This window comes from Capsicum annuum, chromosome 5, assembly GCF_002878395.1.
Source record: "Capsicum annuum cultivar UCD-10X-F1 chromosome 5, UCD10Xv1.1, whole genome shotgun sequence".
Taxonomy (NCBI): domain Eukaryota; kingdom Viridiplantae; phylum Streptophyta; class Magnoliopsida; order Solanales; family Solanaceae; genus Capsicum; species Capsicum annuum.
Window position 1 is genome coordinate 58631787 of NC_061115.1, and position 14410 is coordinate 58646196.

A 14410-nucleotide genomic window follows, 5' to 3' on the forward strand; every position below is an offset into this window, starting at 1 on the left:
ATACTTTGAATTATTTATGGATATTGATTTTGGCTATGGTTGGGGGCATGTTCCAATCGTATTTTAGTATTCTTTTGGTTAGAGGATTTATGGTACTGCTATGGGTTGGAATGAGCAGGGTCGGTAGTGGTGTCAGCCTTAGCATTGGTATTGGTATTGGGGCTGATACCGGTTGATGATATTGTTGGTTGTTCCATCATATTTCATTTTAGGATTAATCATATTATGTTTTGGATCTCCTTTGGTTATGGCCTGGTTTATGAACCTTGGTTCAGTATTAGTTTGGCTTGGGGGTTTGGTTAGTACGGTTTGGTAGATGTGATGACTTGGTAGGGTTAGTCTTGGAATAGACCTATCCCAAAGTCAGTCCTTGTCCATTTACGCTACTTAGTTATATATTCAAAATTCAACCAACTTATGATAGGCGACTGAAGATTGGTTTGGGTAATGGGGGTAGTCTCTGGTCCCAGTTGAACCTGGAACGCCCATTACGACAAGACCCCGGGTCGGGTCAGTATGTCTATATCTGTTTGATCTCTTTAAACAGATGAGTCATATGTTGCAACGGATTAGTCATATGTTGTATTATATATATATTTATATATGTTTGATTATTTGCAATAAATTAGACATCTATTGCAAGTGATAATGCATCTATTCAAATAAATGGCTTATTATTTGATTATTCCTCACAGATGAGTCATCTATTACAACAAATGACTCATCTATTATAATGTATGTCTATATCTATTTGATCTATTCCAACATATGAGTCATCTATTGCAACAGATTAGTCATCTGTTGCATTTTGCAGATGTCTATATCTGTTTGACTATTTCCAATAGATGAGTTAGCTATTGCAATAAATGACTTATCCATTGTAATGTATTTCTATATCTTTTTTATCTCTTCCAGTAGATGAGTCATCTATTGCAATTAGTTATTCATCTATTGCATTATCCATATATGTAACGCCACGAATCTGGTACCCAGAATATTACACGGTGCTCATGACCCCAAAGGACCACAATCTAACCCATGACTAATATCTATAACTGAGCATTGAATAATATACTGTAATTATACAGATATAAGTTGTAAGGCCATAAGGTTCAAAACTGAACTAATACTAAATATAAAACAATATCTGTAATGGGGTATAACAATACGCAAAATTGAAATAAACTGTCTGAAATATGTTGCAGTGTGAAAGCCTTTAAACTGTCTGAAATTTATGGAGTTGATGGAACATGTACCTAACTAACTCCAAACTACTGAAATAATAAAGTAATAAAATAATCATTCTCTCCTCAAATGATGAGGACTCACTACTAGTCTGGCTGCTAAACGTCTGATCTACTAAGGATGCTCGAGAGCTCATGCTTCTAAACCTATGGTATAAAACACCATAGCACAAATGTGTCAGTACGATTAAATGTACTGGTATGCAAGTGAGGAAAGATGAATGAAAATGGTTTATATGTATGAATAATACTGACTGACTATATAAATGAACATGAGAATACAAGCATAAATACATAACTCTAACTGAGGTCATGATAGATTGAGTACTGAGTTCTGACTACTAAGTCTACTGACAACATGGATTTACTAATATCTGAGTTTACTAGTAACTGATAATTGAAAGACTGTTTCTAACAGTCCTAATTATAAATAACTGATCTAAGTGTTATACGAAGAAGATGACTGTATCTGACAATCCTAAAATCTGATGGAACTAGCTGAGTTCCGTACTGAGCTGAGTGACTGTGTCTGACAGTCCTGATTTCTATAGAACTGAACTGAGTTCTATTCTGAAGACTGAATATGAAACTGAAACTATGGGAGGTAATTATCTAATCGACATGCCCTGAATCTGAACTGGTGGAGTCCAACCTGTAAACCCAGCTGGAGGGGTGTCAGTACTGTGCCATTGGTAAAGACAAGATATGATTAAACCCTCTCTGACAGGGAGCTCTTCCATCAATCCCTCCTATAAGGAAAACTCAAATGAGATGTACAGTCCCTAGACTCGTAGGGGTACATCTCAACCAATGCTGGCTACGTAGTTCCGGAATACAGGGATTGCTACTAAGGATCACACGCTCTACTGGCTGACAGTGTGTCCTCATCCCTGGGTTCACTCGATGCTGAATCCTACTCCCAACTGAATAGACATAGAACTGATTTCCTAGTTCATACTAGGCTGGACTGATCTGTTACTGATTTTACTGATTAACTAAATTAAATTGAGTTCACTGGATTTTCTTTGACCGATGGAATACTATTGAATTTTGTTAACTGACAGAATGCTACTGAGTACTTCTAGCAGACTGAGTTTACTAAGGTCCGAACTGAATACTACTGAGACATGATGACTGACTAAGATCACTGATATTCTTGAGATTACTGAGATTAATGAATGGGACTGGACTGATACTGAGTTTACTGAGTTTTCCTGAGTCACATGATTTCCTGAATTTTACTGATCATGGCTTGACTAAGAGTATCGTGAAAACTGACACTGGCTCTAGGCACATAGCTAAATTTTCGGGTATTTAATTATCCCAGGACTTGATAGCATAAAAGTAAATCATGGCACAAGCTTGAATGCACAACAATGGATACATATATCCATAATTTATTGACTAAGACATTTCATCAAGCACTTTACATGCACTAACTTGTACATGAATGGGGATTTCATAATAACATGCTATGAAGGCACTATTTTCTTCACATAGGCATTTTATCAAACACATGGGGAGCATGCTAAGGTTATGAAACAATCGATAAATTAAATTATAATGGCTACATAATTCAACTTGCAAATTGAATATTTTCTCATGAATATTATGCAAAACATCACATAGTAAGATCAATCATTGTAATATGTAATTTGAAACATGAATCGAAACCCAACAACAACATGAACATGAATTTCAATTCAACTAAATCATGAACATTCATAAATACAAAATCTTTGGATTTTGAAAAGAGATTCTTGAGCTTCATGTGTGAAAGGGACCCATGAATCAACACTTGACATACCTTGATTGTGAGTTTCTTGAAGTTCTTGGAGGGATTCTTGAGATTTACTTTTGTAACTTGGGGATAGGGTTTCCTATCTTTGAGAGAGAGTGATTTATTTCTTGAGTGATGTGGGTAAACAATGAGATAACAGGTCTTTTTAGGGTTTAATGAAGTGTATAGGCTGATTTGGGATTTTTGGAATTTTCCAAACAGTCCCTAAAATTAAATGATGAAATCTAAAAAATTCCGACTTTACATACTGGCACGATGTGGTGAAATCATGCCAGCTCACTAGAAACTAGACAATTGTGAAACAGGTTGGTGGCGCGACACGGTCAAAATTGTGTTGCCACCTTGGTTAAGAACTGGAATGGCACCGTGATGCGGTGGAATCATGTTAGTGTACTGGAAATTGACATTTCTAAAATTGAGCCTTGGCACGATGCACCAATAACACGGAGGCTCACTGGCTTTTGACATATGCCATTTTAGCTGGCTTCGCGACACGCTAAAGTACCAAGTGGTACACTATCTTACTAAAATGGCTATAACTCTTCGTTCGGGTGTCGTATTTGGGCGAATTTGGTATCAATGGAAAACTTATTCAATTTTCCACATAAAAAAAGTCAAAATCTTGAAAATTCTACATGTATAAATATGGATTCATCTTTTAAAGAAAGTCTTTAACTTTTTTTTTGGATGAATTTAAGCTAGGTAGAAGTACCGGGTATTACAATATCTCCCCCTTGGAAACATTCATCCTCAAATGAGACTTACTGAAATAGGAGACACGATAAGCTGTAGTACAAACTAAACATGAGCAACTGAACATGAGTACGTGACAAACATGACTGATGAACTGGATGTATCATACTGAACATACATATCTGATGCATGAATACATGAATGAACTAACACATAATTGGTTGATTGAATATGCAATGATAATTGATGCCAGGTTTGTAATGGAAATCCCTGATACCAAGTTTCTGATGGAAATCTGAGCATGAAACTGAATATGTTCGAGGAAGAATGTTTCCTTAAATTAAAAATGCTAATGAGCCTGAGATTAATTACTAAATATTCATGAGTGGAAACATGAGACGTAACTGACTTTAGAAAGTGATACATGAGCTGAATATCATGATCTGAACTAAGTACCTTAAATACGTGGCTTACGATTGAGATCGAAGTCTGAGGGTCAACTCATGAGCACCCCTTACCCCAAACTGGATTCATAACAAGAAGAGAGTAGCATGTTTATGTCATGAAAGTTTCAGGGAATTATAGTGTATCTCCCCCTTAGGACACTATTACCCCTTGAAGAATGCTGGACTGACTTTGCTGAGGTATAAGGAAAACTAAGGTGATGGAAACGCACCTACAAACTAAATCGTGACTAAATATCAGAGATCTAAAACCAAGACATGATGAATGAACTGGGATGAACACGCAACTACCTGGTTAGTCCATCTTAGAATGATCATATTCATGAGACTCCGGATAGTGCGATTGGATGGAAAAAATAAAAACCATGCTTTCCAAACTTGTTTGTCTGACTACTAAACTGAACTACTAGCTCTATGGACTAACTCATGCCGAAAACTTATACTCGACTGGAGCATTTCTATGACACTCGTTCTATAGAGTTCTAATGACTGTAGATAGAAAGTGAATCTTGGCCTACTCTAAGTAGGACATCTAAATGGGAGATCGCTACATGGTTGGGATTCTTGTATTAGGAGGTAAGGCCTATGAAACATCATCTAAGGTAAAGTGACTAAACCTTATGCACTACAACAGAGATTACTGAAAAGGTTCACATGGTGTTGAGTATGAATACATAAATATACTAACTGATCTGATTAACTAAATAACATAGAGATGAATATTGGGAATATAAGACTGAACTATACTTAGTATAAATAACCAGCCTGAGTCTGTAGAGTATTATGTGTAGGAGGTAAGGACTGACTGAGTGACATAAGGTGACTAGGCATGGATTTTTGAAAACTGTATTACTTGAAATTATGAGACCAAGCGTATGACATGATTCAGAAACATTTTGTACTGAGGTACTGAAATACTAATAACTGAGTAACTGATGGCCATATGCTATGGTCGGGTATTCCTGAAAGTGAACTGAGTTTCTGATCTAGCTGGACTAGAACTGGGACTGGGATTATAGCTAAGATGGTAATTGAGACTATAACTGCAACTAAGATTGTAACTGGGACTGAATGCTGGTTTTTTTATAACTGAGGTTTAGACTGATACGGACGTACTAAATTCTGATGGTTAAGTAACTGATAGCTGAAAGCCATGGTCCTGCAGGACTATCTAATTCCTTTACTAAATATTGATTACTGAACTGATATTGTAACTAAGGACTAAGGGACGGAACATTAACACCACAGATTCACCGAGGGATCTAAACTGAAAGTATACGTGACATAATCTGAGTTTGGCTGATCACTAGGAGTAGAGCATCAGTCATGTGGGCTGAACATACTATAAGATAGGACATCAGTGCATGAGTCATGAGTTGCATGACCTGATTTTGATGTTTCTGTACTCATGGAACATGATTCGTAACACTGATTTAGCCGAAACTCCTCATACTAGGAACTTAAAACACATACTATTTTAAGGAAAGCACGTGAATATAAGCTAGGTGCATGGAATTATGACATGAATCATGCGAAAGTATCATGATAGTTGAAGTACAAAACTTTGCATTGAGATAGGAATGAGCCGGGAATCATCTTTCCTTACTGATTTTCTATATATACTGGTATTACTACTAGAACCTGAAGGCCTGACTTTTTGAGACATCATAACCGGACAGTTCCCATATACCCGTCGGGCTATGATCATTTTACCAATTGGGGTAAAGACTGAGAAGGTCCTGTTAACAACTAATCTAACCTTAAAGTGGACTAGTATGTAAAGAGTTACAAAAGAAAAAAGAAGTCCCTAAATCTAAAGAAGCATGAACATGTAAATGAGGGATCTGTAACATACCAGTGGCTACTTTAGGAGGACTTTATTGATCTTGTCGGGACTGAAGTGCATAGAGTCTATTTGGGCATTGCCCACTGGCGGCACTGGAAATGGCACCCTGCTGATTCGGGCAATCGGACTGAGTTGAAGGACGACTTTCTGTCTTCATAGATCAGGTTTAGGACAGTCTCGGACCTTGTGACCTGACTCACCATATCCAAAACACACATTACTGTCAGCTCTACACACACCCTTATGATACTTACCACAATTTTCATAAAGCGGATGAGTGCAAATAACGGTTACACTATTCTGAGATTTAGAGCCTGGCGCCCTATCTTTGCTACCATTTCTAAACTTAGGAACTAAAGCACTGGCTGAAGAAAGAGCTGGAACTGAAAACTTCTGGCTATGCTGATGGCTATGCTGAGAACGATTACCACCCTATGACCCTGGCTGAGAAAAACTATAACCACCTATTTTGGCTTTCTTATTCTCTCTTCTTCTTTTTAAGTTTCTACTCTTCAATCTGTTGAGCATGGACCATAAGTTTAGATATGTCCATTTCCTTAATCAACATCACAGTCCTACACTTCTCAACTACTCTACCTGAAACTCGAGACACAAACTTACTCAATATGGATCTACTGTCTGCTTCTACATGGAGAGCAAACCTGGCCAACTGGGTGAACTTGAGGGAGTATTCTTTTACGCTCATGCTACCTTTTCTGAGATTGAATAACTCTAACACTTTGGCTTCTTTCTGTTATAGGGGAAATAATCTATCTAAGAAGGTCGTAGCAAACTCTTTCTATTCTATGGGATCTACATCTATACCACTGTCTACCTTTTACTATTTAAACCACGTATGGGCTACATCTTGTAGCTGATGAGCGACTAACTCTACACTCTCACTGGAAACCACTCCCATGATGTCTGTGACTTTTTGAACTTGGTCGAGGAATTCCCGTGGATCTTCAAACTTAGAACCTGAGTGTAAGGAAGGATTTATTGGGGTGAAGTCCCGAATCCTAGCTGTAGCTGAATTGGACAATGGGTTGGTCGGAACAGCAGTTGGCCATTTATTCTGAGTTATGACTGAATTGGCTAGAGTAGTAAATGCAGTCCTGAATTCGACATGGGAAACATGGTCGTCCAGGGGATCTTCCTGAATGGGCTGAGGTGCTGACTGATTATCGATTCTCCTTTTGCTAGCCCCTTTGGAAGGCATATTCTGTAAGCGAGAGAAAAAAGTAGATTAGACTGAGAAAATAATTGGAGATTATGCTCACTGGCATGACATGAATACTGAAAGAAGGGAAACTGTTTCTAAGACATCTCATAGCCTCTTGTACATAAATGTGGTGCACAACACACCCATATACAAGACTCTACTAGATGCGGCTTTTCAGACTTCCTAGGATACTGTTGAACCTTAGGCTCTGATACCAAGTTTGTAACACCTCGAATCTGGTACTCAGAATGTTACACGATGCTCATGACCCCGAAGGACCACAAGCTAACCCATGACTGATATCTATAACTGAGCACTAAATAATATACTGTAATTATGCGGAATACAAGCTATAAGGCCATAAGGTTCAAAACTGAACTAATACTGAAACTGTAATTAGGTATAACAATATCCAAAACTAAAATAAAGTGCTTGAAACATGTTGTAGTCTGAAAGCCTCTAAACTTTCTGAAATCTGTGGATTTGATGGGACATGTCCCCAACTAACTCTGAACTAATGAAATAATAAAGTAATAAAACAATTATGATATCCTCAAATGATGAGGACTTACTGCTAGTCTGGCTGCTGAACGTCTAATCTACTAAGGATGCTCAGGAGCTCGTGCTTCTAAACCTATGGTATAAAATACCATAGCACAAATGCGCCAGTACGATTGAATGTATTAGTATGCAAGTGAGGTAAGCAAAATGCAAAGGTTTCAGATGCATGAACAATAATAACTGACTGTATACATAAACGTGAAAATACATGCATGAACACATAACTGTCACTAAGGTCATCATAGGACTGAGTACTGAGTTCTGACTCCTGAGTCTACTGACAACATGGATTTACTGATATTTGAGTTTACTAGTAACTAATACCTAAAAGACTGTTTCTAATAGTCCTAACCATAAATAACTGATCTAAGTGTTATACGGAGCTGGATGATTGTATCTGATAGTCCTGAAATCTGATGGAACTAGCTGAGTTCCATACTGAGCTGAGTGACTTTGTCTGATAGTCCTGATTTCAATAGAACTGGACTGAGTTCTATTCTGAAGACTGAATCCGAATCCAAAACTGTGGGGGGTAATCATCTAACCAACACGCCTGGAATCTGAACTGGTGGGGTCCAACCTGTAACCCCAGCTAGAAGTATGTCAGTACCGTTCCACGAGTAAAGACAAGTTATGAGCAAACCCTCTCTAAAAGGGAGCTCTTCCGTCAAACCCTTCTACAAGGAAAACTTAAATGAGATGTATAGTCCCTAGACTCGTAGGGGTACATATCAACCTACGCTGGCAACGTAGTTCCAAAATGCAGGGATTAATACTAAGGATCACACGCTCTACTGGCTGACATTGTGTGTCCTCATCCCTGGGTTCACTCGATGCTGAATTCTACTCCCAACTGAATAGACATAGAACTTATTTCCCAGTTCATATTAGGTTGGACTGATCTGTTACTAATTTTACTGATTAACTAGATTGAACTGAGTTCACTGGATTTTCATTAACCGATGGAATACTACAGAATTCTGTTAACGGACAGAATGCTACTGAGTTCTTCTAGCTGACTGAGTTTATAAGGTCCAAACTAATACTATTGAGACATGATGGCTGACTGAGATCACTGAGATTTCTGAGATTACTGAATGGGGATGAACTGATACTGAGTTTACTAAGTTTTCCTGAGTCACATGATTGCCTGAATTCTACTAATCATGGCTTAACTGAGAGTATCATGAAAACTGACACTGGTTCTAGGCACACAGCTAAATTGTCGGGCATTTAATATCTCCAGGACTCGATAGCATAAAAGTAAATCATGGCACAAGCTTGAGAGCTCAACAATGGCTACATATATCCGTAATTTATTGACTAAGACATTTCATCAAACACTTTACATGCACTAACTTGTACATGAATGGGAATTTCATAATAACATGCTATGAAGGCACTAGTTTCTTCTCATAGGCAATTTATCAAACACATGGGGAGCATGCTTTGATTATACAACAATCAATAAATCAAATTATCATGGCTATATAATTCAACTTGTAAATTGAAGGTTTTCTCATGAATATTATGCAAAACATCACATACTAGGATCAATCATTGGAACATGTAATTTAAAACATGAATTGAAACCCAACAACAACATGAACATGAATTTCAATTCAACTAAATTATGAACATTCATAAATACAAAATCTTTGAATTTTAAAAAGAGATTCTTAAGCTTCATGGGTGAAAGAGACCCATGAATCAACACTTGACATACCTTGATTGTGTGTTTTTTGAAGTTCTTAGAGGGATTCTTGAGATTTTCTTTTGAAACTTGGGACTAGGGTTTCCTATCTTTGAGAGAGAGTAATTTATTTCTTGAGAGATATGGGTAAACAATGAGATAATAGGTCTTTTTAAGGTTCAATGTTGTGTATAGGCTGATTTGGGGTTTTTGAAATTTACCAAACAGCCCCTGAAATTAAATGATGGAACCTGAAAAATCTTGATTTTACATGCTGGCACGACATGGTGAAATCGCACCAGCTCACTGAAACTAGACAATTGGGAAACTAGTTGGTCGCGCGACGTGGTGGAAATCATGATGCCACCTTGGTTGCGAACTAGAATGGCATCGTGATGCAGTGAAATCGCGTTGGTGCACTGAAAATTTATAATTCTGAAATCGAGCCTTGGCGCGATACGTCAATATCGCGGAGGCTCACTGCTTTTTGACAAATGTCATTTTGGCTGGCTCTGTGATGCGCTAAAGTACCAGGTGGTACATTATCTTACTAAAATGGCTCTAACTCTTCGCCCGGGTGTCGGATTTGGGCGAATTTGGTATCGATGGAAAACTTATTCAATTTTTCACAGAAAAAAAAAGTTAAAATCTTGAAAATTCTACATGTATAAAAGTGGATTCATATTTTAAAGAAATTCTATAATATTCTTTTAGACGAATTCAAGCTAGGTAGAAGTACGGGGTATTACAATATATCAATATCTTTTCATTTATTCCCAACAGACGAGATAACTGTTGGAATTGATAATGTATTTATTTCAATAAATGGAGCATCCGTTATATTATTTCCAACAGATGTGTCATATGTTGCAACAGATAATGCATTTGTTGCAATATTGGAACTTAGTAATCTATTTTTACTAATAATTTATAAGTTTCCAAATTGAAGGATAAAATAGAATTCATGACAACAAATGCACTTCAATTTAAATTACTAAACTATTGTCATCACTAATTAAATAATACAATTAGCTAAAATATGAAAAATAAAATATTGTCATTAATAATTTTTTACATATCTAGATAAATAAATTACAACCCAAATCAGGGCTCCAAACTTTTACAGGCTGCACCAGCAACCCAAACCTCTTACATCCTTACCACTATGTTATTATTCAACAAGGTCCTTGGAGTTGTCATATTAGTGGCGGTTAGAAAATGCTCAATAAATGCAAACACGTATGACCCGCACACAGCACCAGTCTCACTTTTGTGGAGGTCCTATTTTTGACCATTAAAATATTATTTTTCGTTGAGCAACTTCTATGGAAAGTGATTCATTATGCCACTTTGCCTAAACAATTTTGGGAACAACTCCAAAAGTGACTCAATGCAAATAGAAAATTTTCACTCTTCAAAGTCTGATAAGTTACAGTCGTAAACAATCATGACTCCCTCATTTACAAGGATCTCAATAATCATAAAATATTTATTCTTCAAGTTCATCCTGCAAGAATCCTCTTTTCCCCAATTTAATTTATAGCACCTGGAAATAGCCTCTTCTCTCTACAATAGTCAATGACGTCATCATCCCATATAATCTCAAAAATTAACTCCACAATTTTTCTGCCACCGAGAATTATCACTTCTTCACCGAGTTTGTTGTACCTACTTAAAAAGTTATTATATAAGTTGAGGTCCATGATCCTATTCCCAAGATCATAGTACTCTGTAAACGTAAGGTGCCTCTCCCATATAAGGTAAATAATTTCATCAACATACTGATATAAGAATATAATTTAAATAAGTTAGTAACTTATAATAAAAATTAAAAAGATAAAATAAATGGACCATCTGTTGCATAGGTTTGCTGAACCTGTTAATAGATTATCCATCTAGTGCAACTTATGTAATAAATGATCCATCTGTTGTAATAGATAGACCATTTGTTGTAACAGATGAGTAATCTATTACAACAGATAGTTCATTTGTTGCATAGGTTCTCTGAGCTTGTGTTAACATATTACCTAATTTACTACAACTTATGCAATAGATGGGTAATCTGTTACAACAGATGACTTATCTGTTACATAGATTCTTTACACTTGTTAATAGATTACCAATCTACTGCAAACTAATGCAATAGATAGGTAATCTGTTGCAACTAATGACTTAAAATGTTAGAAATAAAGTAGATAGAAGCTTAGAAAAAGTAAACTTACCCTGTCTTCATACAACACATTCATATCTATTATGTTCTTGAAATATTTTGGCCCAAATTCATGCATGGAGTAGAAATCTAAGGCCTTTTTGGGCCTGATCACTATGTTCAACTTAGACTTTATGGTGGTTTTCATCAACTTGTAGATATTCACCTTCTTCAGTTGTCCCTGCTCTCCAGTGGCCCTTTAAACTTGCTCAACATCAGAAGAAGGAGAAGTTGTAATTTTTCTTAAATTAATACCTGATAGTATCTTTGAAATTGCTTTTTTCCTCCTTTTAACGTCCAACGCAGTGAATGGTTCTGTCAACTTTCTTGATGATATGAAACCCCTATTAGATATCAATTCTTTGACAACAACAATCAGAGCATCAATGCTTTTAATAAAATTTTCATGTCTGCCCTTGCACTCTTGACATTTGTAAGCAGAACATGAGCTTGAAGAGGAAACAAAAGAGGTGGTATGTCCACTAAAAAGGGTGAATCCACCATATCTACCACAACCACCACTAGTATGAACATCATCATTGTTAACTCTTTTTTCAAATAAATTTTCATGAGCATCATCAACATGCTCATTATTACGCCCGACACTAGCATTACCAACTCCATCATCATCACCATCACCAATACTGTCATTAACACTACCACCAACACCAGCACAATCACCACCACCAATACCCAAATCTTTTGTAGCATTACCAAAAACCTCAGCAATAGGCTCAGTAAGAACAAGCTGACCTTCCCTAGCTGCTTCTCTTTTAATAGTTGTTGCTCCAACCAATTCCTTCTTTATCAAGTCCATCTTTGGGTCTAGTTCTATTTTAATAATACCTAAGTAAGAATGGAAGACATCTCTAACTATTTCTCTATAGGTACAAGCCAGTAAAGCACAAACTATAAATAAAAGCAAATGTATTAAAATCAAATAATAATTTGCAAGAAATTTTCAATAATAAGTCATCTGATGCATAGTTTACAGTAGCTTAGATAATTTATTAATAGGTTCAGAGTACTTATGCAATATATAGATTATTTGTTGTAATAGATAGGCCATCTATTGCAATAAATGACTCATCTATTATAATAAATGACTTATCTGTTGCATTAGTTCACAGTAGGCTGGGTATTTTTAATAGTTCAGAGAACCTATACAATAGATGGACCATCTATTGCAACAAATGAGTCATCTACTACAACAACCCATATGATGCATTAGTTTGTAGTAGATTGGATGATCTATTAACAGGTTTAGAGAACCTATACAACAGATGGACCATCTATTGCATAAGTTACAGTAGATGGATAATCTGCAGAGGTAAGTTGCAACAGATAACCCCTCTATTGTAATGTGTTAACTTGAGTAAAATTATTACATTTAAAAGAAAACTTATTTCATCATCAAGAGGGATGAAGAGATCAAGGGGATTCATCTTTGAGTTATTCTTGGTAGACAACCACCTAAGGATCCTTGGATGAGAAACATCATCCGAGAAGTCCCTGACCTGCTGCCGGAGGTGATAAATGTCTTCAAATGTCCAAGCCTAAAAATGTGAAAATGATACCAAAAAAGTTAGAATAATTATTTAATAGCATAAATAAATTAAAGGCTAAAGAAATAGTGATGAAGTTTATCAAGAAAACCCAAGGAAAATCATATAAGTTGATCGTCTTTGGAGATAATTTTGTCAATAAATATTTGAAGCCAAGAAATAGCTTTCATAGCCCCATAGATAGTTGTTGAATGCCTCATATCTTGAGAAAGCTCCAATAATTCAGGTTTTATGACTTTGTTGATATCCCTAGCCCATAAAATAAAATGCACAAACCAAATTAAGTACGATGACTCCTTGTGCTTCTTCAAAAACTTTTTATTCTAGAGATCGACTATCAACTGCCTAGCTTTGTAGCTAGGTCCAACAATGCATTTATTTTTTCTTTTCCTTTGTTGGTTTTGGTTGATGGCTTGGTTAGTGTCTTGCCTTTTTTATGCTGATTTTGGTATCCTACTTGCCTTTGACTTTTTCAAAGGTGTTAATGTGGGAAGAGGTTCAGATGGAGGATGACATCTTATGCCAGTCACTATGACAAACTCTTTCATGCCAAAATAAATTGGCATGCCATAGTAGTTTATCTAGATTTTATCCATCTTACTGTCCCCGTTCTTTAATTCTTCATCATCACCCTTATACTTGATCTTGCTCTTGAGAAGACCATATACCATGGTTATTTAAAAGCGTGCATTGTTGTCCTTCAGAAGATAAAGAGAGTATCCAAAGCAGCTGGACTTAAAATAATCCTCTAATTTTCATCCCTCAAAATCTTTCTAAACACCTCAAAATTTTTAACCATGATAGATTTAACTACAAAATCACCAGTCTAATATGTAGGGTTATCTATAGGCATCCCAACTTGGAACTTGTCAATACTAAAAGTTTTGACAACATCATGTTGGATTTTCAATCTAAGTTCATGTTTGATCGATAATATATAAAGATCATCATCATCATCTATTTCCTCATCATCCTCTTTTTCATTTTTTCAGATCCATCTTCTTCCTCCTCAACTTCTTTCTCACTTTCTTTTCCTCTTCATCCACACCTTCCTTTTCACTTTCATCATCACCTCTTTTATGACTTTATTCATCATCTCCATCCTCACTACT